The sequence below is a fragment of the Pinus tabuliformis genome, chromosome 4_1 (assembly GCF_031772625.1).
Source record: "Pinus tabuliformis cultivar Carrire ecotype Pingquan chromosome 4_1, CPIR1, whole genome shotgun sequence".
NCBI lineage: Eukaryota > Viridiplantae > Streptophyta > Pinopsida > Pinales > Pinaceae > Pinus > Pinus tabuliformis.
In genome coordinates this window covers 65,227,398-65,253,196 of record NC_142303.1, presented here as the reverse complement: position 1 = coordinate 65,253,196, position 25,799 = coordinate 65,227,398, and positions in this window count along the sequence as shown.

The window sequence follows — 25,799 nt, the reverse complement described above, 5'->3', positions numbered from 1 at the left end:
CGTAGAGGAAGATTATCAAAGTGCTTTGAAGCCAGATGCAAACATTACCAGGAAGAAAATTCAAGAAGAGGACATGGTTCTGGCAGAGGTCGGGGATAGACCTCTGGCAGAGGTAGCACTGCCAACAGTAATGAAGAGGGCAGTACTTTGAAGACTTCAGGACAAAATGAAAGGGAAGGTAACACCAGAGGAGGAAGGTCATACCAGCGAGGAAGAGGTAAGGGCAGAGGTAGAGGAAATGCCTATCAGTGTTACAAGTGTCACAAGTGGGGATATAGGTCCTTTGAATGTCTTAAAAATGAACAAACTCGGTAGAGGGGAGCATATGTCATTGAGCCTGATGAAGCAGAGGCACCACCACACGAGGTGGAAAATATGCCAGAAATAGGGGAAGCCTTGGTGTTAAACAAGGTATTATTGAAACCGGCTAAGGAAGTAACTGATTAGACACAGAGGAAAGCATTTTTCTGGAATATGTGCAAGTCGCATGGGAAATGCTGCAAATTAATCATAGGCAGTGGAAGTACTATTAATCTGGTAGCTACTGAAATGGTGGGGAAATTGGGCTTGAAAAAATTGAAGCACCCAACTCCATATAGGGTGTCTTGGTTGTAGAAAGGTCACCAACTGCTGGTTGATGCGCAGTGTGAAGTAGAGTTTCATATTGGCAAGTACAAGGACAAGGTGACTTGCGATATCATGCCTATGGAAGTGTGCCATATTCTACTGGGTAGACCATGGCAATATGATAGGAAGGTCATCCATGATGGGGAAACAAACTGTTACAAGTTTGTTAAAGGTGGGATAAAGCATACACTAGTGCCCATGTTGTAGAAACCAGTGGGACAAAAGCATTACTATTAAGCAGAAAAGAGTTTCTGCGAGAGATGGAGGATGGTGAGGTGAAATATGCAATTGTGCGAAGGAAAAAACCAGTATTGATCCATACTGAAGTCACTAACTTACCTAAAGAAATACAGGACATGCTGTAGGAATTTAGTGATATTGTGGTAGATGATCTGCCCGACAAATTACCACCGAAGCAGAGCATTAGTCACCATATTAATTTTATTCCAGGAGCTAGTTTGCCAAACAAGGTTGCTTATGAGATGAGTCCAAAGGATAATGAAGAAATCTGGAAATAGGTGCAGGATTTGTCGGATAAAGGACTTATTTGGGAGAGTTTAAGCCCTGTGCAGTTCCAACTGTTTTAGCTCCCAAGAAAGGAGGTGAGTGGCGAATGTTCAATGATTCCTAGGCCATTAACAAGATCACTATCAACTACAGGTTTCCTTTACCTCGGATGGATGATATGATGGATTGTTTGAGTGGAGCAGCATACTTTTCAAAGATAGACTTGAAAAGCAACTACCACCAAATCAAAATTCGAGAAAGTGACAAGTGGAAGACAACTTTCAAGACTAATGAAGGCTTGTACGAATGGTTGGTTATGCCATTTGGATTAAGAAATTCCCCTAGCACGTTCATGTAGTTGATGAACAAGATGCTGAAGGAATTCATTGGTAAATTTGTGATTGTATATCTAGATGATATACTTATATCTAGCAAGACGAAGGAAGAGCATTTTCGACACGTGAGGTATGTATTGGAAAAATTGCAGCAAAATAAATTATTGATAAATTTGAAGAAATGTTGGTTTTTCAAGAAAGAGTTATTATTTGGGATTTGTGATTTCCGAGAATGAACTAAAAATGGATCCAGAAAAGGTTGTAGCTATAGTTAGCTGGCTATCTCCCAAAAGTTTGTTTTAGGTACAGAGTTTTCATGGATTGGTGAGTTTTATTGGAAAATTATTAAAATTTTCAGTGGGATTTATGCACCCATGGTGGACACCATTAAGAAGGAAAATCACCATTTCCATTGGAAAGAAATGACAGAGAAGAGTTTTCAGCTACTCAAAAGAAAAATTATTGAAAAACCAATTTTGAGATTACCAGACTTCAACAAACTTTTTCAAGTTCATTGTGATCCCAGTGGAATAGCCATTGGTGTAGTACTCAGCCAAGAGGATAAGCATGTAGCCTATTTTAGTGAGAAACTAAATGAAAGTAGGCAGAAGTACACGTCTTATGATAAGGAATTTTATGCAGTGGTTCAAGCACTAAAGCATTGGAGACATTATCTGTTGGCCAATGAATTTGTCTTATTTTCAGAAAATTCTGTGTTAAAGTATATTATGCAGCAGCATACGCTGAACCATAAACATGCGAAGTGGGTGGAGTACCTGCAAAATTTTACGTTTGCGTTGAAACACATCAGTGGTCAAGCCAACAAAGTGGCAGATGCATTAAGCAAGAGGAATTTGATCCTACATTAAAGTACGATACAAGTATTAGGATTCAAACATCTTAAGGACTTGTATGAGGTAAATTCAGATTTTAAGGAAGCTTATGATGCTTGCCAAAATCCATTGTTGAGATATAACAGTTCATGGTTGGACTATAATATGCAGGAAGGGTTGCTGTTCAAAGGAGGGCAGTTGCGTATTCCAGAATATCCTATGCGAGAGAACTTAATCTAGGAAAAGCATAATGGAGGTTTAGCTGGGCATTTTGGCATAAACAAGACCTTGGATTAGTTGAGCCACTTTTACTATTGGCGGAAGATGCGTAGAGATGTACAGAGGTTTGTGACTAGATGCAAAGTGTGTCAGCTTGTAAAGGGACACAACCAGAACACAGGGTTGTATACACCCTTACCTATTCCGAACAGACCATGGGACTTATTCAGTTTAGACTTTGTCTTAGGTTTGCCGAAGACACAAACAGAATTCAATTCCATCATGGTGGTGGTGGATCGTTTCACCAAAATGGCACATTTCATTCCATGCAGGAAAACCAGTAATGCCACACATGTAGCACATTTTCTATTCACAGAGATAGTTAAATTACATGGCTTTCTAAAGTCTATTGTTTCGAACCGACATGTTAAATTTACATGAAATTTTTGGCCGACCTTATGGAAAAAATTAGACACCAAACTAAACTTCATCTCAGCTTATCATCCGTAGACCGATGGTCAAACCAAAGTCTGGGAAATTTATTGAGGAGTTCGGTTGGAAAAATTTCTCGACAGTCGGATCGTGTGCTTGCACAAGCGGAATTTTCTTATAACGATTCGCCCAACTGAAGTACGGGCAGTAGTCCTTTCTAGATCCTATACGGAATGCACCCATGTGGAGTACATGAGTTACAGGATTTGGGTCAGTTGGAGCATAGGAGTTCTGATGGTGAGGATTTCGCAAAGGCAATCAACGATCTTCATGAACAAGTGAAATTAAAATTACAAGAAAGCAGCCAAAGATACAAGCAGAAAGCAGATTTGAAAAGGTGGGAGCTACAATTCAACGTAGGAGACCCGGTATTAGCACACCTACACAAGGAAAGGTTTCCTAAAGGTGAATACAACAAGTTCAAATGGAAAAAATTTGGGCCTTGCAGGATTCTTCGGAAATTTTCTGCGAATGCTTATGAATTGCAGTTACCCCTAGGTATTGGAATTTCACCCATTTTCAATGTAGTAGATATGTACCCCTACATTGCGGCAGATGAAGAAGACATTTCAGAAAGATGAACACGGAACACCCAGAATGAGAATGATTCATGGATTAAACAAATGCCTGGAGATTGAATAGATCCTAGACATCCAGGTGGCCAGACAGACACGAAGGAAAGAATACTTGCGGTACCTAGCCAAGTGGAAGGGTCATCCTATTCAAGATAGTTCTTGGTTAGATGCTGGACATATTCAAAGCATCGAGTACTCTGTTGAAGAGCTCATGGACAGGAGCCATGAGTTTAATTGACCCCAAGAGCCTAATGCAGGAGCATCCGAGTGAAAAGACGACAACTGGGAAATGTTTTTATTTTATTTTATTTTGCTGGACAGAGAGGAAAACATTTTGAGTTTCTGTTTTATTTTGTTTCATTTAAAATTAAGGCCGACTTAGCTAGTTTGTTTTTAAAATTATGCAAGCAGATCAAGATACGATTAGTTAGGAACTTGTTTAAAGAAGCTACTACATAACTGAAAAGTAACTAAGGAATAGTTCCTCAACTGTAAAGAAACTACTAATAATGCATTGAAAAGAAAAACCAGAGCTCATTGAGGGGCTGCCATCCAGAGAGGAGACAGAGCTCAGAAATTGTAACTTACAACTATTTTGAATCTCTATAGAAACAAACAATTCTAAAATATGTCATTAAGGAAGTAGAGTAGTTTTATTATTTTTCCTTGTGCATAGATATTTCAGACATTGAAATGAAAGCAAGACAGTGACACAATTTATTAAAGAATCCGAACAACATCGGCAAGAATCTTATAATAGGAAGCATCTTAAAACGAGAACCAAACAGAGGTACACCAACATATATTTTTTTCCTTTTTCCTCAACAAAAAAATAGGTACCATTATATTCAGCACTTCAAGCATTTCCTGTACATTTCATTTTCATTTCCCATTTAACAGTTCATTGTACAAAATCTATAACCCTGGAATCATGGAGGGTTCTGAAACCCATACAACCAAAAACATTACAGTTCACAAACTAAACACCAATCAAACAACGAGGGCACGAACACCTCTAGAACCACATCCATACATGGAGGAATCGAAACCCCAAGGGTTGTAACTAATTACAGACAGAACAAGCAACAGAGCAATTACAGACAGAGAAAGAAACAAAGCAAGCAAGAAACAGTTATAGCCACGGAAAGACACTACCTGGGTTTTCCCTAAGCCCGCGAATAGTCCCAAGGATGAAGTCGTGGAGTAGCATTCCCTAGGAGGGAATTGCACCCACCATAGAATAGGGCAGCGGTTAGATAGGGCCGTGATACCAAAACATAGTGAACAACAACTAGAAAGAGAAGCAAGGGTTTTACCTGGAGGAGGACAGATTCCACGATGGAGGACGCCAGTCGAGACCCGAAACATAGGGTTTGTCCCAGCAGAAGTGCCATGAACGTGTTCTGCCTACTCACCAAGGAGCCAGAACGTTAGAACCTCAAAAGCGAAAGGTGAAATTGTAATTGGAATGAGAGGATTACCTGAGATCGAGTTCGTTGAACTGTTTTGTGCAGCTGCTAGGCAGGGACCGGTCTTTGCAGAGTCGAACCATCACCAGACCCAACATTAAACATAAAAATCACTACAAAACAAACTAGAAACAAAGTTTGATCCAAATGACAGAGACAAATAGACTTACAGGTGGAGAATGACCTGAAACCCTCCAAAAACCAGAGAATTGAATCACCACAGAGAGTGAGCAGAGGCACGACACCAACCAACCGCATGGAACAAGCGAAGCACAACAAACCAACATACGGGACAAACAATGCACGATACTTACCAACCATCGTAAGAACCAGGCGAAAGCACTAAGCACCCACAGAGCCAAACCATAGCAAAGAAGAAATGAATTCCAAATACCCTCGACGAAAGTGATAACCCATGGTTGCAAGCCTGAGGCTAGTACAGAGGGTAGATAGAATGCCATAAACCACATTAAAGCCATATACCAAAACCCTGCCACTAACTTTAACTCGAAAGAAAAAGAATTAAATGGTCACAGCTACGAGTTCCTCGTCAGGATCACCACCATCTTCTTTAGGGATTTTATGAAATTTTTGGTCCTCAACTTAAGTGATTCATATCTTGATGTTGAATCACTTTGGTGTATTATTTCATCCAAGACAAAGAAATTGAGCCTGCATGTGTTGTTTGAATTTCCTAGATCACTCAATCATGTGTCTTTTTATTACAATCATGTATCACACCATCTTGTCCTAACCATTGAGTCCTTCATCAACTTGAGGTTGAATTTAACCAAGATATTTCACAAGAATCAACAAGAGTGTCTCAAAATTCTAGATTCGTAGTTTGGAATAATGGTGAATAGAAATCTTAATAGATTCCATGCATGCTAAAATAACAAATGAACAATGTGTGAAGAATCTATAGATTTGTTGCAAGAACTAACTGATGTCATCTTTGAAAATCTGTGAATCGTGACAACAACCATTGTTGTTGCAGTGCAAGATTCTAGTTTGATCCTTAGATTGGATATAAGGAGAGCATCATGTAATTCAGTCTTCTACTTGCTTCCACATGGAGGGTTAATACAATCAAGACAATAATTATTTAAAGTATCACAAAACTGAGTATTTTAACCATGAATGATGCCCTGATATGATCAGAGAAAACCAACGAGCATGAGAAGAATACAAAAAGAAATTGTAATCATCTAATTCTCTGGAAAAATGTTATATTATCTGTTTTATTTTATGTTCTTTGGCCAAGCTTGGATCTTCTGTAGTTTCACTCTACTTTTCTTTTTGTTGTTGTTTCCTTGTTAACTAGTTTTTTATCTTTTGTTGATTTTGAATGTGTTTGATCTATGGGTGTCAAACAATCCACTTTGTATGGCTTAAATATTTCTAATGTTTGCTCTTTAGATGTGACAACATAGAATATCTTCAAACTCTTTCTCTCCACAGAAACTAAAATTACTAGTAGAGGTTGCATTTCACTTTCAAGATGACTATGTTTTCCATCTTCACTTCAGGTGTCTTATCAATGACTTAAATTTCATTTGATTGCTTTCGCTCTACTCATATTTTATTTAAAATTTTCTAAAAACATATGCTTGATTTCCATTTCTCCAATGATGGTTAATGGGATTTATCTCCACGTGAGATGTTGCTCTTGCAACATTCACTGAATTCATATTTTGTTTTGTTGAGAAGCTCCCTTTGAGCTCAAGTTGCCTTTAGTTCATTTAGGTCACTAGTTGCTCCTTTTTCGTTCACTTCCATGCTTTAGTGAGCTACCTTCTACTTTATGTATCTACTTCATTATTTGGTTTTCTTGGAGCTGCTTCCATCTTTTGTCTATAGATCTTTAGGGTATATGGTAGTTTCTAGTCTTGGGTTTTATGGCCAAGGTTGTTACAATGGCCAAGGTTGATACATAAATATCACCTTGTATGACCAAGAAATGGTTTTTATCCCATTGAGTCATTTTTATTGTTCCTTGCATATATTTTCCATTCAATAGCTTTATGTCTAAATCCATTGCACAAATAATAGTAACCATAACAATGATTTGCGTACTAGTTTGTTGATAGTCTTCTTTGTTTGTTTGCTTGAGGAACCCTTCTTGTTTATTGCATCTTAGGCTGATTAGTTTTGATTTGTTTTCTCTTACATTCTATTGCTACATGTAGAAGTTCACTGAAGGAAAAAAAATAGGCATATTTTAAGGGAGCAAAAAATATCCTTTGAGGCCTTCCATATTTGCTTATTTTATCTCTAGGAGAAAATGACTTCTTCTAAATGACCATTTATTCACCTCATTCTTTGACTTTCGATACTCTTTATTGTTTTTGTTTCTTTCTCTGCTAATCATGCTAGTGTTGGCTTCTCGTATTAGTATTTTTGATGTTATTAATACTCTTTAATGGTTTCCTTAGAGTTACTTCAATTTTCTAGGTTCTTCATGGAAACAACCTCGTCTTCTAGATTTTTACACAATCTATTCTTTTAATCTAGTTAATTTCTTACTGAACCAATATCAACTTCTAATATTTCACATTGTAGGTCTCTCTCCTTTAATTGACTTCTCATCACCTCATTTATTCTCCTTTCTGCTTCATGTTGTGTCCTTGGGCTAATAATTTCCTACTTGAATTCATATTATATTTCATCACGTATCTCCAACAACTTTGTATGGTCTCTTTTATCAATCTCAAGTATATTTGAACTTGTAATAACCCAAGGTTAAAAGTTCATGTAATAAATTTTATAAAGGTAAAAATAATACCATGGTCATGAGAGGTATTCAAAGCTAATTGTTGGGAAAAACATCCTAGTGGATGTTCGTTTGGTTTATTATGGATAAGGAAATTTCTAAAGGAAATGGCCAAGGCATTGAAAAGGAAAAGATGCATTAATTGACATTTTATGTATGAAAATGAAGGAAAATAGCACAAAAGGAAGGCGAAATGTCACAAATTTATATAAGAGGGAAATTGAAGGAAAAATAGAGGAAATTGAAGACAATAGAGGCCTCATTGATAAAAAGGCTTAGGAGTACAAGTTCACAACTTTTGATAGCTCTATGGTGGCGCTCTCTTTCTATTCTCTCTATTCCCTCATACTCTTGCAAACTGAGAGCATTCTTGGAGCATTCTATCATTGGAGAAAGGAAGGAAATGCAAAAAAAGAAAGGAAACTAAAGTAAATATCAGGTACGCAAGAGTTCCATCAAGTGGCTACAATGAGATTACTTTGCAAGTACCGAGTTTCATGTATGATTTTCCTCCTAGTTTGGACATGCGTGGTACATGCATGCGCATATTTGGTTATCGTGATGTCATTTGCATGGGATTTCGTAGTTGTGAAATTGGTTTCAACTTTTCCTTTCCATTTCTGTATAGTCATGGTGATGGGGCTCTTTCATTTGGTTGAGGTGGATTTCGAGATAGTTTTGGAATTGGGTGAGGCGGTCTTAGGAAGAGTCCCAAGGGCCTAGGAATACCTTAACTCGTAATGGTGGGATACATGTAAAGCTTAAGGGTGGATATGCAAAAATTCCTCAAGGTATTGGTGGAGAAATAGGCATCCATGCTTGTATATGCCCTAGTGATCCCTTGATCAGTTTTTGTGTGATTGTTGTAAAGCCTAGTAGTGCATGTTTCTTTGTTTGGTCCTAGAAATCCCTTGAATAGTAAAGGTGGGATTACGGTAAACTGTGGTTGTATGGTTGGGGGTTTCACACCTAGAAATCCCTTGAGTGGTAATGGAAGGATAAGCGATAAAGCCTGGGGAAGCCTTCATTGTTCTATTGTGAATCCCACACTCATGCTTGGAATATGGAATGGGGGTGATTGGTTGAAATAAATATTTGATTCAGCACAATCTATGGTTTGGCGGTACATGGAAGTCCCCCACTTGGTTGCATTTTTGATATGTTAATAAAATATCTTTTCCTCTTGTCTTTCATGAGTATTTATACTTTTTGTTATGTGGATTTGATGATTGTTATATCATTGTTATTACTCTCGTTATATGTTGGTCGTAAGCATGGGTTTTTGTCACACTTTACTTATGGCTCTCATCATGTTTTGATGGGAAAATGAATGGTTATTGAATGCATGACCTTGTGGATGTTAATGTAGTTATTATAAGAGGGAATTAGACATTCTTGATGATTCATAGATAACTATCAAACCCCTATGTCCAAATATGGATTCATGACCTATAGATTACATGTTCTCAATATGATTGATGAAATGTTTGTCATGGTTATGCTTGGTTAGGTCAGGTCCTTCACCAAATTTTATTTTAGAGGATTTTCTTTGTGTCATTTATTTTTTTGGAAAGTTTCATCAAGTTCTGTGTAGTGATCTAGAGTCTAACCCTAAAAAAGGTGGCACAAATTTCGTGATTGATCATATGGAACTGGGAAATTGGCAGTGTATCCATGAGATTGCAAGATAATGCATTCTAATGGAGGCTTACATTCACATTGATGTAGTCTTATGCATGTGATTGGGAATCTAGGTCAATGAAAAAGCAAGTTGGCTCAAGATTTGGGCAAGTGGAGTGGTTGTTTAGCTCGTGGGGACATATCGCTCCTGAGGAAGGTAATTAGTAAATTTTTAGTTTTTCATTTCCGCTTCCTTAACTCTACATAGGAGTTTGATTCATGTCAAAGTAGCCCTCATCTCATGTTTAACCTAGGAGGCCGATGAAAGTGGGTCAATGTGGGAGCTGGCGTTACACAACCAATGTTGAGTTAAGCCTAGCTTGATGTTAATCTATCATTTCTTCATAAAATTTAGGTAAATTCACATTAGAAAAACATGTCTCATTCGATTGAACACTTTATTTTCGATAATAACATTTATTTTTCCTCTTTTTCTTTTCCTTTTTTACAATGTTTCTACTAGTATCTTCTTCATGCATGACCTACAATCTATCCCGAATTTATTTTTTAGATTTAAGGTCTATAATTGTCTCAAGTTACTTATTATGAAGGTTTTTATATATTGTGCATTTTTATTTAGAATTTTTTTGTTGTCCTTGCGTAGAGGGGGGATCTTTGCAGTATGCTTCACAAATTATCATCCATACATAGGGTCAACAAGCTATCAATTCAAATTTTACCTTATCTCTCCATTCATGAAAGTTTGTTGCACGTAGTGTAAATACACACTCATAGTCCATGAATTAACCAAGTCTACCTTCTAGTTGTTATGTTTTCACAAAATGAACCCACTCTCATACCAATTGAAGCAAACTTAAGTAAATTGGGGTGGGGATTGAATCATTTTAGTAGATTCATTCACAACTTTTTCTTTTCTTCTTAATATTTATGTGAACTATTAAATGAGAAGTTTAACACCATATAAAATTCATATTTAATATGTGAACAATATGTATCATGTGAACCACAACTTGACAACTTCGATGACAACATAAAATCAACACACAAAATCATCATATGAAAACCAAAAATAAGTGAAAACCCATATAGGGAGAAAGCCACAACTTTTTTATTGTTTTGATGCAAAGGAAATAATTGAATCCCTTATTGCATCTGATTTTATGTACGCTCCAACCTACATGAGCCTTCTATCTCAAATATTCTTCAAGCCACAACTTGCAAGGAAGCTCCAACTCTCATCAATTTTCTACAGGCTACAACCCACAAGAGGCTCCTACCTCAATAGGATACAACCTGTTCTTTTTATCAATTTTTAACTTCAAAGGAGACTACAATCCCATGATACATGCAACAGACAACATGGTGGGTTACCTGTTATATAAATCTACATATCTCCAACTTTATCTCTTGTTCTTCTCCTCCTTAAACCCACTTCACATTAGTTCTATATATCTACTAGGTAACTAACAAACATCACCTCAATCAACCCTCACATTTTCTAACTCTATAACCACATAGCCTTGCAACCTCACGCATTTTGATAAACAATCTTTGATGGCTATTCGTATTCCAAACATGAATATGAAGTTAAACAAATTTTCTCTTTGCATTCCACTCATTCGTTTCACACCTTTCGAGATTTTAAATATTAAAACAAATTAAATGTGTCAACAAATATTTTTTTCAACCACATGTAATGATTAAATCAACAAGTATAGCAGCCATAGCCTTTGAAACATACATTAGAAATACATAAAAAAATATAACATCATAAAATCAAAATCTTAACAACATTCTTCATTCCTTTTCCTTGCATCACATTAATCTCTCTAACATAACAGTCTATGATAAAGAACCAGCTCAACATATGCAACTACATTTCCATAATGAGTGCATCAAAATAAGCATAACTCAATGCACATGTTCAAACAATTCTAAATACACCAATTGTGCCATGATACCTTGCTACTCCTTTGTTTTATTTTTAATAGTTCTAGAATATCTAGCATACCTTGGAGCTTCTCTTTTTCCAGAACAATATATTTAACATCAGTAACATGTGAACGGCTCAACATGCAATAACAACATATGAAAGCAAGTTGTTCAACTCCAAGGCATAACAATAGATGTTCATTTGTGCATACATTAATTGTGAAATCAGCTCAACATGCTTTTCCATCAAGCATAACTATGATCAACAATATAGTAATGAATAGTTCAATAACAACATAAACATATTCAAATCATTCAATAGAAAACATCACAACTCCTTCACAAGGTAGCATCAACATAAGCATATTTAAATGCACGACGTTGCCTTACCTTGCACCTCTTCAACTCATTTTTGTTACATAATAATCTCTGCAATATTTTTTCTTCTACCTTACTTCTAACAAGTTGCGTCACAACACCTCATCAATAGAGCATGCATCAACAAACATACCCAATCCATCAAACATAATTAGCATGCTTTGATGCATGTGATGTTCCTTTTCCATCAATGACAATGATGCCAACGAGGAGGATGAAATTCAATTTAGAGGCGGTTGGAACCCACATAAATTAGACTTTTCTTCTTTCCATCTAAACTTTATAAAGTGTTTTTTATGGTTGATGAAGTAACTTCCTAATGTTTGTAGCGATTGGATGCCCAAGATTTCACCCACTCCTCCTATATAAGGATTATGAATTTTAGTATTGAATATGTAATCTAACTTTAAAACATTTCCTTATTCCTTAAAATTTTTCCAATCTACTAGCATAAATTTCATATTTCAGCATTAGATATATTAAAATATTCAACCTCTTTTCAATATTTTTGTCAACCAAATTATGAGTGTTTCTCATATCTGTTAGAACCATTACATTTTCTTCTTGATTTTCCCTTTTAATTTTAAGGTCTAGGGAGAAGTTATTCCTATCATGGTTTATAGTGATATGTGTAGTGCATTCTTATTATCTAAATTTGTCTAGAAATGATGAGGAAATTCAACTTCTTCTTCAACTAAATCATCATTATCTAAATTCTATTTTGCTTAACATTTATATAAATTGTTGATATTACTTCCTCTAAGGAATTTATGTTTGGAGTACCATTTTTCACGCTAATGTTTGCATTTACCTTATTTTATTCATTGGGCTTCCAAATTAAGTTTTACTCCTCTAAATATGGTGGAAGAAAATTTCCATTTTTTGTTGCCATAGTTAGGGACATCTTTCACATTGAATAAATTACTTCTCAATTTTCAACAATGATATACTTTCAAAGTCCTTCTCTATCTATATTTATTTATTACATCTTCCATTATTATAATATCATGTAGCTTTATCTTATTTTTGATGTGTGGTTTCAACTATGTAAGATCAAACTAAACTTCTTGTTGAAAATCTAGGTACTCTTGCAACTAGCTTCAGATTCACATGTAAATTCATCCACATTTCTGTTCTTTTGTAGCCTCAACATTTTGTGAAAAAAATACTCTTCCTTGATATGTCGAAACAATTTAAATAATTTTTCATTAAATCTATTCCTATTTATTGAAAACCAATATTTTTTCCTATATGTGTCTTCTTCTAGTTGCATCCAGGCATATCTAATATTTTCATCATCATTATAAATAATTTATATCTTAAAACATTCTTTCTCTTTTTTGAACCACGCCACAACTTGGTTTTCATTCTTGTTGAATTTTGACAATTCATAGTTTTGTTGTGGGGAAATTTTCAAAGATTGGTTGGCTATGTCATGAGTACATATATTTAACTGTGGATTTGGAGTAGTAGGTAGGCTCTGAGGTATAATTTTTTTGGGATTGGATATGTTAGGTGAGCCTAGTGAATTGGAAGCATCTAAAACATTTTGTTCTAGACTCACTATGTTTTATAATGAGGTAATGTTGATTAAGATTTTTTCTAATGTGGCTAAAGTTTGTTGTAATTTAATGATATTTTTTCTTACCATGTTCTTTAGTTCTACTTGATCCTATTATATGGCATTGCAATTTTGATTGATATTTCTTCTAACTGCTCTTATTTATTGTGTAAGTTTGTTTGAATTTCATCATGTCATTCTTCCATTCTCGTCAACCTCAAACTAAATTTTCTCATAAGCATTGTCCTAATCATTAGAGGAGTTTTTTTATATCTATCTTGATTGATTTTCTTCAAAACTTATATATATATATATATATATATATATATATATATATATATATATATATATATAATATATATATATATATTATAAACTAATAATAAAAAAAAAAAAAAAAAAAAAAAAAAAAAAAACACCCTTTCTAATTAGCCAACACTTTTGTATGGACACAACCTTCAACCCTCACATAGTTTCCAATTAAACAAATATGTGGCGCACAACCCAAAAATTGTTCAAATAAATCAAAATGATTTATGGCTATGTTTTCTTTCGTTAATTGTATAACACAAGAATTATATGGATGTAGGCAATGTTTTCATATATGGAAAAAGTGGATTGTATAGCTTATGACATCTTTTATCGAATAGTTATCATCCAAATAAACGAACTTTTGATCAATTATTATTTACTTATAAGAAAATTGTAAAAAAAATAAAATATAATTTAAGAATAAAAGGTCAATTTGGAAAAATCACAATGTACGAAGCATTACAAAATAGATATAGATATTTTAGAGTGGGTACTATGCAAGACATCATTAAACAACATCAAGGTGTTGAGAAATTGTTATCACTCAAAAAATAATAATGTAGTTATTTTTTATTAGATTTATTGAAATATACCATGTAGCATTAATTTTACCATTGTAAAACCCACTTTCACCATGGAAAATAATTTAGTAAATTATTTTTTCTAAATTATTTCTCATTTAAATTCAAAAACCCCGTGACAATAATTAAATAAAACATTATTTATTTAATATTCTCTAGAAATAATTATAAGTCATTATTTGATAATTATTTCTTATCACTTTTCACTTAATAACTTTGGATAATTAAATAAATAGTTATTTATTTATTATTCCTTATTTATTCCATATTGGTTGTTTACATAACTGTTAAACTTTATTTAATACTATTTTCAAATTCATATTTTCATTAATTCTCACAAAGTGATTAATAAATCATTTTTATTTGTTAATTAGTTCAATCACTTTCTAGTAAAGATATTTGACCATTTTGAATATTTTTTCGCTCAAAAAAATATAAAAGTATTCTCAACAGTTATATTTTGATTTAGTCAAAAATATTTTATTATTTTCTAATTCCTAATTTGGCTCAATACTTTGTTATAAATAGAGGTTCTTCTATTTATTCTTGGCGGTGACCATTTTCATCGTGAATATTATCATCTCATACCATTTCAACTCCCATTGCAGTTCAAACTTCATTTTTATTTTTTGCTCATTATAAATTGAGAGAGAGCAATGCATTGTTGAAGCACAAGGAAAAGAAAATGATCCATCTCATGGAGGGGGAACTATAGACCCATGTTGTAACTTCTCCTAACCCGGTGTACTAATAAAAGTATCATTTGATTAAGTCTTTCAATGGGATATTGCACTTTAATTTTCTATAGTTATATGTTTTTGTTTGCAAGATCTATTGCGTTGTATGGTTTTTCTTCATGATTTATTATAGATGTGTAGCATAAAAGCAACCATTTTTTGTTCGGATTATAAATCACCTATAACTTAAGTAAGAAATTTTGGTACACTTCTCCAGAACCTTGAGCGTTTCTATCCGGAACCTTGAGCGTTTTTTCCCTAAGGCGATTGTGAAACACGGGTTTTCTACCAAAGAGGAAGGTGTGGTTCCTCTGCCTCTCAGTTCTGTACTCCTTGATCCGACAAACACTCAGAAGGCAGATCACGTCGTTTTACCCTCCAGGGGTGGTACCTCAAAGGGTGAAAGCTTCGATAGGAATCGCCTTGTTGTTATCAGGTCTCTTCCCTTCTCTTCGGGGTTAGACCTCTCTGATCTTACAGGGTTTCTTCCCCTTTTCGGAGGGCTAGAGGATGTGGTGGCTAGTTGCAGTCTGCATGTCTTGAAAGGGCCCTTAGCTGCAAAAGATAAGACTGGAAAAAGGCCTGTATCAGGAGCAGACCTCCCATGGGCGTCTGGAAGTGAAAGTAGGGCCCCAACACAAAGCAAAATCCGGAATTAAGCTCTAGAGGTGTAAATGATCTCTTTGTTCAGGTGAGCCGGGATTTTCATTAGAGCGACATCCTGGTCGGAGCAACTAGCGATGGATCTGGATATGTAATCCATCAGGAGCCGTTGGGAGTCAGATTAGAGGTGAGCACACAGGGGGAGGTTGAACCTGGGGGCGCCACGGGCGCAGAGAAGTCTCAACTTGAAAAGGACCCTTTGGTTGAGGGACCAACAATCCGTGTTTTCAGTGTAAATAGAGACTCAGAGGAAAGGTGCCAGGGTTTTCCTGGGGTAGAGGGTTCCGATGCCCGACCTCCCAAGGAACCAGGGGAGGGTGAGGTGCAGGAAACTAAGGAGGGTGGGAAGCGAAAAAAGCATGGTCCCATTAGAAAGAAGGAGCCACGGCCTTGTTGCACCCTAGGAGTGGATATCCGAGTAGAAGAGGCAATGGCAGCCACTAAGACAAGGCTTGTAGGCAGAGTGCGAGGGAGGAAATTCACGACTGATTATATCTGGGATTAGGTTTAATCAGAGTGGGTAAATGCACCAGGTAAGCTAGTGGAGATTAAATCCCTGGAAAGAGGATGGTTCACTTTGCATTTTTCCCACAAAGATCATGTAAATTGGGTTCTTGATAGGAATTGGTGTTTTGGCAAATGCCCAGTTCTCCTTCACATATGGACTCCTCTGTTTGATGCCCAAACCGAAAAACTGAACGAATCTCCAGTTTGGGTCAAATTGCGAGGGCTACCTCTTTAGTTCTGGTTTGATTCGGTATGCACCTCCATTGGAAACACACTAGGGAAGTTCCTGGAGGTTGATAGGTATTTTGAACAATTTGATGATCTTAGTGTGGCTCGGATCTTAGCAAGCCTTAACCCTCGAGAAGGGCTTGCATATGCCATGACTTTAAAATATATAGAGATGGAGTTCCTGCAAAAGCTGGATTATGAGAACCTGTCATTCCGATGTCACAGATGCCATAAATATGGGCACTTGGCCAAAGAGTGCCCTCTGGGTCATCGCCATAGAAGGAACCCTTTCAAAGTGCCCAGAAAGCGGGGGGTTTTCTTGTTCCTAACACAGTCATGGATCTCCCAGAGGAACCAATGGAGGAGGATTTAGAGGATGGTTTGGAGGTCGTGACCTCTAGTGCCCTTTTGCAGCACATTGCTTCCAACCAGATTCCTGAGCAAGTACCTGTGTTGTCCGCCTCTCAGGTTACTACAATAGCTGGGACAGTGGGGGCCTCATAGGCGGGTATGCCACTATCTCTCCCCTTTTCCTTATGTTTATCTGATTTAGATCCTGTCTCTGCTGTTTCGATGCTTGGCCCCTCCAGGCAGCTTCAGATGGAGTTTTCCTTTTTAAATCTAAATTCCTCACTGGTTGACAGTGTAGTTGTTTTGGTACCACTGCCCTCTGGAGTCCCTCCTTCATCTATGGTAAAATCTCTCGTCCCTTGTCAATCTATGGAATTTGTTCCCTCCACGACTGTTCCCCCCATAACCTTAGATCACTGTCAATTCGTCCTGGGAAAGAGACAGCTCCTGGTGGTCTAGAGCAGGATCTGGTGCCAATCGGGCCTAGGAAAGCAAGAGGTAGGAAATCCAATATTTCAAAGGCCAAGCAGAAGGCAATAATTGATATTGTTGACGGAAAACAAAAATCCTTGACTGGGGTGCTTAGAGCAGCAAATCCACCCCCTGATATTTCAAAATGATCTTTCTTTCCTATAACTGTAGTGGGTTAGCTAGTCAACCTAAAAAACTAGCTTTAAGGGATTTGATCAGACATTATAACCCAGGTATTCTTATGCTTCAAGAAACCCTTGGTAAAGGGGAGGAAACTATAGCACCCTTATCTACACTGATTCCAGGCTGGATCTTTCAGGCCCTTGATGTAAATGGCCGCTCTAGTGGTTTGGTCACAGGATATAAAGCAGGAAATCTTAGAGAAATTTCTACTTGTGGGCTTGAACGCACTCTGGAATTGGAACTTTACTCTAAGGAGCTCTACCTACCCCTTCTAATTCTCAATGTTTATGGGCCCTGTCAAGAAAGGGAGTTGTTTTGGTCCTCCTTTTTCCAAAAGTCCTTTCTTGGCCATCCTCATTTGATCATCGAAGGAGACCTAAACTTCTCTCTAGGGGTCCCAAAATCATGGGGAGCAAATGCCAGAGCGGACCCCCTAACTGATTTTTTCCTTTCTAAGATTGCCTCTTCCCATCTGATTGACCTCTCGCTTCTTAAATCCAGACCCACTTGGCAAAATAAAAGAGTTGGTAATGATTGGGTGGGAAAGGAACTTGATCGCTTTCTCTTGGGTGAAGTTCTATCTGAGAAATTGTCCATTTTTCAGCATTGGGTGGGTGAAGGGGGCCTGTCCGATCGTTTCCTGATACTGATGGAGGCAAAAGGAACTCTCAAAAAACCTGGGTCCCCTTTCAAATTTAATGCCTCTTAGCTGGCTGATGACTCCTTTGTATCTCTGTTCCATACCACTTGGAGGAAGGATGGGATAATTGAGGAGGAGTGTTTAAGTCGAAGTAAGGCGTTCATGAATAACCTGAAAAGTTTGAAAGCTGCAACCAAAAAATGGGCTTCCCAAAAGGCTTTGAAGGAAGATGAGGATTTAAGGGTTATAAACGCTGAACTTGAGCTCTTGGAAGATCCGACAGGGGGAGGTTATGCCATCGTGGACTCTCGTGACAAAATCCGAGAGCTTGAAGCAGACAGAAGGAAAATGCTTCAAGTAAAGGAGGAAAGTTGGCGTTTAAAGAGCAGGGCTATCTAGCTCCAAGCAGGGGATGAGAAATCAAAATTTTTCCAGCAATATGCTAAAGGAAGGGAGAATTTAAATACCATCTGGAAAATGCCAAAAGAAAATGGGGAAAAGGCTCAGTCTCTTGAAGAGCTTGCCTCTCTTGGGGTAGCTTTTTTCAAAGACCTTTTTAGAGCCCCAGCAGAAGCATCAATTGCTGAAGTTATAAGAGTAGCTCATTTTTTCACAAGCTTCATTGAAGAAGAAGGAAATGATCTCTTGATGGCTCTGGTCTCGAAGGATGAAGTGGAAGCTACCCTAATATTGATGCAAAAAGAGAAAAGTCCGGGACCTGACAGATGGACTATGGAATTTTTCCTCCACTTCTTTGATTCTTTGGGCGAAGACCTGACTGCGGTAGTGGAAGAGTCTAGGGCCTCAGGTTTGATCTACCAGCCTCTCAATGCTACCTTCCTGACCCTCATTCCCAAGTCGGACCACCCTTCCTCTTTTAATGATTTCCGTCCCATCTCACTGTGCACATGCTTATACAAGGTTATTGATAAGATTGTTGCCTCCAAGCTGAAACCTTTCCTCTCCAAAAACATTTCTGTGGAACAGTTCGATTTCCTGGAAGGGAGACAAATTCACGAGGCTATTGGTGTTGCCCAGGAAACCCTCCATAGCCTTAAAAGAAGCCGGAAAAAACGGGCCATCATCAAAATTGATCTCTCTAAGGCCTATGATAGAATCAGTTGGATGTATCTAAGGTGTTAGAAAATTATTTATTACGGAGCAATGGAACACATAAAATATTTCAGAAATATAAACACAGAAAACGCATAAAACAAGAGAGACACAGATATACGTGGTTCACCCAGTTTGGGCTACGTCCACCCCGAACAGCCAGTCCTTCCTTTCTATTATCCAGCAAAATGAAGAGACACAACCTACAGCAAATCCGCTGTAATATCCTATGTTTTCTCTCACAGTCTCACCTCTCTGTTTCTTGCTCACAGAATACACATCTATCACACAGCCTCAAATACAATGCCCTCATACAAAGAGAGGGGTTGCCTTCTAGGGCAGAAAACCCTAAACTAAACATAAGTTCTACCGTTAGATCATCCGCCTAATGAACGGCCCAGATTGACTAGAAATTACTATACTTTTACAAGGCAATTTTACATTTATTTTTGGCTTCGGGGGCCCCGCCAGGGGACCGCTGGCCCCCGGACCCCCTGGGGGGAACAAGTCCCCCCCGCGTGGAGGGGTGTACAAAAATTCCTGGGGCATACATCCGGCTGAAACAAAGACCTCTGAACAATCATGCTCCACACACAACATAAGGCTTCTCCTAACTCATCTTGGGTTCAGGCATGACTTTGTAAGATGGATCATGGCGTGTGTTACCTCGACTTCGATTACAGTTTTGATTAATGGTGCTGCTTCGAACTTCTTCAACCCGCAAAGTGGCCTACGCTAGAGATGCCCTCTCTCCCCCCTATTGTTCCTGCTAGCAGCAGAAGGTTTAAGTTTAATGATCAAAGCAGTGAAGAGACAGGGTGATCTGAAAGGGATAGAAGTTGGGCTTAATCTCTCGGTGACCCACCTTATTTTTGTTGATGATATTCTAATTTTTAGTGATGGGAGTCAGGAGGACCGTTGTTGTCTTAAAAGGCTTTTAGGCCTTTTTTTAAAAGCCACAGGTCTGGTCATAAATGAACAGAAATATTCCATCACCACAGCAGGACTCTCAAATCTCGAAGTAAATAGAGTAAAAGAGTTACTATTGTTTGAAGCAAAGTTCCTTCAGGATCTGTTCAAATATCTCGGGTTTATGCTTAATCCTAACTCCTACAGGGCTCAAGACTGGATTTGGCTCTTGGCGAAAATTGAGGACAGAATGAAACATTGGAGTTTTAAATGGTTGTCAAGGGCAGGCCGGCTAGTTTTGATTAAATCTGTGGTGTTGGCTATTCCAGTCTACTGGGCTAGTCTCATTTGGGTGCCAAAATGCATTCTGCTGAAAAGAAATAAAATTTGTAGCAAATTCTTATGGGATGGCGAGAAGAAGGATCACGTCTCTCCTTGGGTTGCTTGGGATAAAATGGTCGGACGAAAAAGATGGGGTGGATGGGGGATTAAGGATTTGTTTCCTTTCTCTCAGTCATTAGCTACTAAACTAGTGTGGAGGCTGATTGTTTCAGACAATCTTTGGACTGTTATAACTAGAAGAAAGTATATTGACCCAGTCTCGCCTCTGGAATGGATCAGACAGCCTATCAAATCATCAAAGAACTCCTTTGTGGTATGGAAAGCTTCGGTGGCAGCTGTACAGATTATTGAAAAAGGTTTGGCATGGATAGTGGGTGACGGTAGATCGATAAGGCTAGGCAGGGACCCGTGGGTGAGCTGCTCGGACACCTTTGCCCTCTCAAGAGATCTGCTCGAACACCTAAACAATAGAGGTTTCTTCTCTCTTAGTCAAATTGCTGATAATGCAAACTCATCTATCTGGCGGCAGGAGTGGTTTTCAGGGGAGGCTCTTGCTCTAGACGAAAGATGCCATGATGAATGGGGGCCCTTTTGCGCAGGTTTGCTAAACTCTCATATTAGTATTCCAAATGAGCCGGACGAGTTGAGATGGGTGCACTCTCAAACTAGATTCTACTCTTCAAAGAAGAGATATGATTGGCTTATGTCTCAAAAGGGGTGGAAGGAGCCAAACTGGTGGGCGAAGCCAATGTGGAAATTGAAAGGGCCAACGAAGACTCGGTTGTTTTTCTGGTGTGTTCTTCAAAAGAAAGTACCTACTTGGGATTTTCTCCAAAAAAGGGGGAAAATGGGTCCTGGGTGGTGTTCCTTGTGTAAGGAGAGCGAGGAAACCCTCCAGCATATCTTCCTTTCCTGTCCTTTCTCTAAAAGCCTCTAGAATTAAATGTTAAGATTGACTAAGGTCCCCTTCTGTTGGGAGGGAGAGGAGATACCTGAGGCTTGGAATAATTGGTGGTAGCAGGCTCCCAATGATAAAGTCATATCACTGCCCCTGTTGGTTGTTTGGGGAATTTGGCTAGCCATAAATCACCGGAATTTCAAAGACACCTTCTTCCCCATTACCAGATTAGCAGCCGAAGGAGTGGCCATATATGAAAGCATACCAGTCCCATCCAATTCTCAGAGCATCAGGCCTGCAGAAGAAATAAAGGGCTCTATCCTGTGGGCTTATTTCGATGGAGCCTCAGATATAAACAAGAATTGTGGTGTTGGTCTAGTCATACACCTTCCCTCGGGGAACATCCTCAAAGCCTCCATTGGACTTGGTACCGGAACAAATAATTTTGCTGAGCTCAAAGCTTTACATTTGCTTCTTTGTTAGGTCTCTTTGCGCAATGAGCGGGAGGCTCAGATATTTGGGGACTCTCTGAATTCAATCAAGTGGGCCAATGGAATGCATCTTTGCAGGAATTTTCTTTTAACTCCCTTGCTTGCTAAAATTATTTGTCTTAAAAGTTGTTTTTCTGAGCTAAAAATTTGTCACATTTACAGGGAAAGAAACATAGAAGTAGACAACCTTTCTAAAAAAGGCACTGAGCAGGTTTTGGGCGCATGGTCAGTAGAAGAAGTGGTCGATGGGGTGGCAAGGGGACTTGCTCCTGCTGTTTTTGCATAATTCGGGAGCAACCAACAACTCTTCTTTCCTTCTAGTCCTTAGTTTTTTTTTTCTTGTATAATTTGCTGTAAAAAACTCTTATGTATATGTACAAACTGCAATGGGACTCAGCACTGTTTTCCTCATAATGGAGGCCTGAGCACCTGTCCATACTTGATATTAAAACTTTACTGCCAGCATAGTGTCTACTCGCTGGTTTTTTTTATTGTTGTTGGCTTCCGTCTACTCCGTTTTCGACTGTTTTCCTATATGGAAGCCGAGGGTAGGGTACACCACAATTTTTTTGTTATATTATAGATCGGTTTTGACAGGGCTATAGGGTGGAATTTCTGAAATTTCCTACAAACAGCCACTTATGGTTTTCTCTGAAAAAAGGGAAAAGACAATGCACTGCATATGCTATGTAACCCTCTTATATCAATAGAAGGTTCGATTTTTCTGTGGAAAAAAAAACATTTAAGTAGTAACGAAAAAAACAAGTTTTTTTGATAATATATATTAAATTTAATTAAAAAAATTATATTTAATTGAAAATTTTATATTTTTATCTTAAAAAAATAAAAATAAAAATCTTTATATGTAAACTATTTAAGATATTTTACTTTATTCTAAAACACCTTAGATTTGAGTGAAGAAAGGAGGATAGGAAATATTTTCCTTAATGATCGGTAATAAATATAAATTATATAAATATTGGAATATTTTTGTTTGATGATGTAGTCAAAATTAATTAGAAGTAAATTTTAATAATATGAAGTCAAATAACAAATAGATGTTAATTTAATTTTATTGTGACTAAAATTAAGATATGACATTTAAAAAAAAAATGTTATAGACTAATATTAGCTCAATCATATAAATTAAATGGATAGTAAATATTGATAACCATCAATAAATACAAAAATAGATGCATTATGATATATGTCCAATTAATAAAAATTAACTAAATTATAAAGTTATTCTAAATTAAACCATGAGACTTTAAATTGACACTTAATGAGAGTACTATTAAAACATTATTTACCATTAATCACCTATTCAAATACTTATTGGTGATCCCACATCCTAACAACAACAAAATTATTTCAAATTTATTTCAAATTTATTGTTATTATTATTAATAAGTATGAAAATAATAATATAAAAATTATAAAAATTTATAAATCTTACAAAAAGCTATCACAATCTTACATATTTTAAATAAGAAGATAAAAGTTAAAGTAAAGTAGGATTATAAAATTATTTTGTGATATTAGATTGTTCAAAATTGTTTTTGAATTAACTAATTATAAAATATTTCTAAACTTAATTTTGATATTTTATAAAAATATCACAATTGCATTGCTGTAACTAAAACCATTCAATTTTAGTGTTTGGTTGAATCTTAAGTGTTAAAACATTTTTACTATTAACAAGTAACACCAAATTTTAAAAAAAGAAAAAGAGAAAAGGCAAAGAAAGACATGAAGTATTCCCTGAGAAATACCAAGAAAGATATTCAAAAGATTTTGACTGTGTTGGAATCTCCAGCCGAGTGTTTTCTCATTATTCGTAGAATAGTATGGCCAGATTTTCGCCGAGGAATCGAGTGTTTGAGCGCCCAATAAAGGGCAAATCAATCACGCAATGGGTTGTCGGTTTGTAGAGCGCGGGTCGGCCATGTTAAGTCTTGACATAACACGGATTCCGCCCTTATCCTAGTGAATACATCGAACTCCGCTTATTACTAGCCGTTACCTTCATTCCGTAGCAACCATAAGTAAAGCTTCGCAACTTTATGTGAGAGAAAGATGGAATGAATCAACTACCTCGAATGGTGAATTAGAGAGAGTTTTGACCATCATTGTGGTACTTGCATTATATGCGCATAGAGAAGTCTGGGGTCGAACCAGATCTCATTAGCATTGCTAAGGAGAAAGGCCAAATATCGTCCCTATCCTCGCCGTAGCAGCCACAGGCAAGCACTGGCTTCCCCCCTTACTAGATAGCCAACTCTAGTGTGACCATTGAATGAGAAAGGTTCTATGGATTACGTTTATTCGTAGATAAAGGCATCACTATACAAGGATGTGTGTTGGTATTTGACATTTCAAATTATTATTAACTACGTACTAATTTTACTTGTTAAAGCCTAAACGAAAGGCAAAGTCTCGAAGAAAACCATGATGCTTGGAATTTTATATTTTTATTAAAATTTTAATCTAATATATACATGTATATATTTTAAGCATGTTTTAATAATAGATAAAATAGTGATTTTCGTATTTTTTCCCATTAATTTTGCCATGACTTAATAGATAGTTTTGAAAATAACAAGTAGGATGTTTCATAAGTGATGTCTTCGTTAGTTTTTCATCCCGATTTTAATTTTTAGTGTATTGAAAATAATTTCATTAAACGAAGGTGTGGTTTTTTTAATAAGATCCGACTCCAAAACCGCGCATTTGACATTAGCGAGTGCACATCTCCCTGCCATGTGTTGGAGGTGGAATGGCATCACTACGAAATCTCCAAAACCGTTTCCCAATTGAAAGCGGTGCGATCAACCAAAAACCGCCTGGGGGGCGGTATTCCATGCCGAGACCCCGATTTCTTAACAATCTGGCATCCAGAAAAAACAGGGCTCTTCCTGCACATGTGGATCTCCCTCGCCTGAACCTGGAACCCTGAAAAGATGAGAGGCTTGTCACTGAACGAAGACCTGAGGGACTCATTTCGTTCCCCACGATAAACAAAGATCTTCCTCTCGCTTACTCTGGGAATATGAGCGACCAGACAAGGTTTTCTCCACGCCACAGAACCGTTTATCAGATATTGATGACACATGCAGGTGTTAAATGCAAAGGTCGAGTCAATTTGATTCCTGGTCCAAGGCTCTGTCACTAAACTCCAACTTATCATTTTCTGCCTGTTCCTGTAAAGCCGCCTTTAACCTGCTCTGAGGCAGCTCATGCCATTTTGATGCCACTCTATTCTCTGTGTTGATAACACCTTGGTTGGCTAGAAAATCTGCCAATTTGTTCACCGACCTGCGGACATGCTTAAAGCCTACTGTACGGAGGCTTTGAAGGTGGTGTTGAATCCATTGAAAGCCCTGAATTAGTCTCCAATTTTTTGCGACTTTTTCTGGCTTAGTACCCCCACTGATTTTCTTGACTGAATTGATAATAAGTTCAGAGTCAGCCTCCACTATCACATTTTGCTTGTTTTCTTGACTCAGGAAATCCAAACATTGCTCCATAGCCATCAATTCCACCAAGTTATTAGTAGCATGTCCCAGATGACAGTGGAAGATGAAGAGGACACTACCATTCTCATCTCCGAGCTCCCCTCCATAACCAGTTGTACCCAAGTTACCTTTTGAAGCTCCATCTATGTTATATTTCAGATAGCCCTTTGGAGGAGGGCGCCGGAAATCATTTGCATCCCTCAGGGAGATAAGATTTCTATCCAAACCCTGAGGAGAGATGCCTTGTAGGCCCAGTTCATAGAGAATTCTCAGGTCAGTAGCTGAAGGAGGGTTCTTGGGGAGATTTCGCACTATGATACTAACCGTTTCCTTGAGCTGTTTTAAGATCAGCTCAAAAATGCAATGGGAAGTTCTCTTTTCATCTTTGAAGATTCGGTTGTTCCTCTCTTTCCAAACATTCCAAACAATGAAGCTCGGAAAGAGGGCCCAAGCAGTGGCGAGAACTTCATTGTCTGAAAAATCTCTCCTCCAGTTGGTCAGGGTGTTGTAGATGTT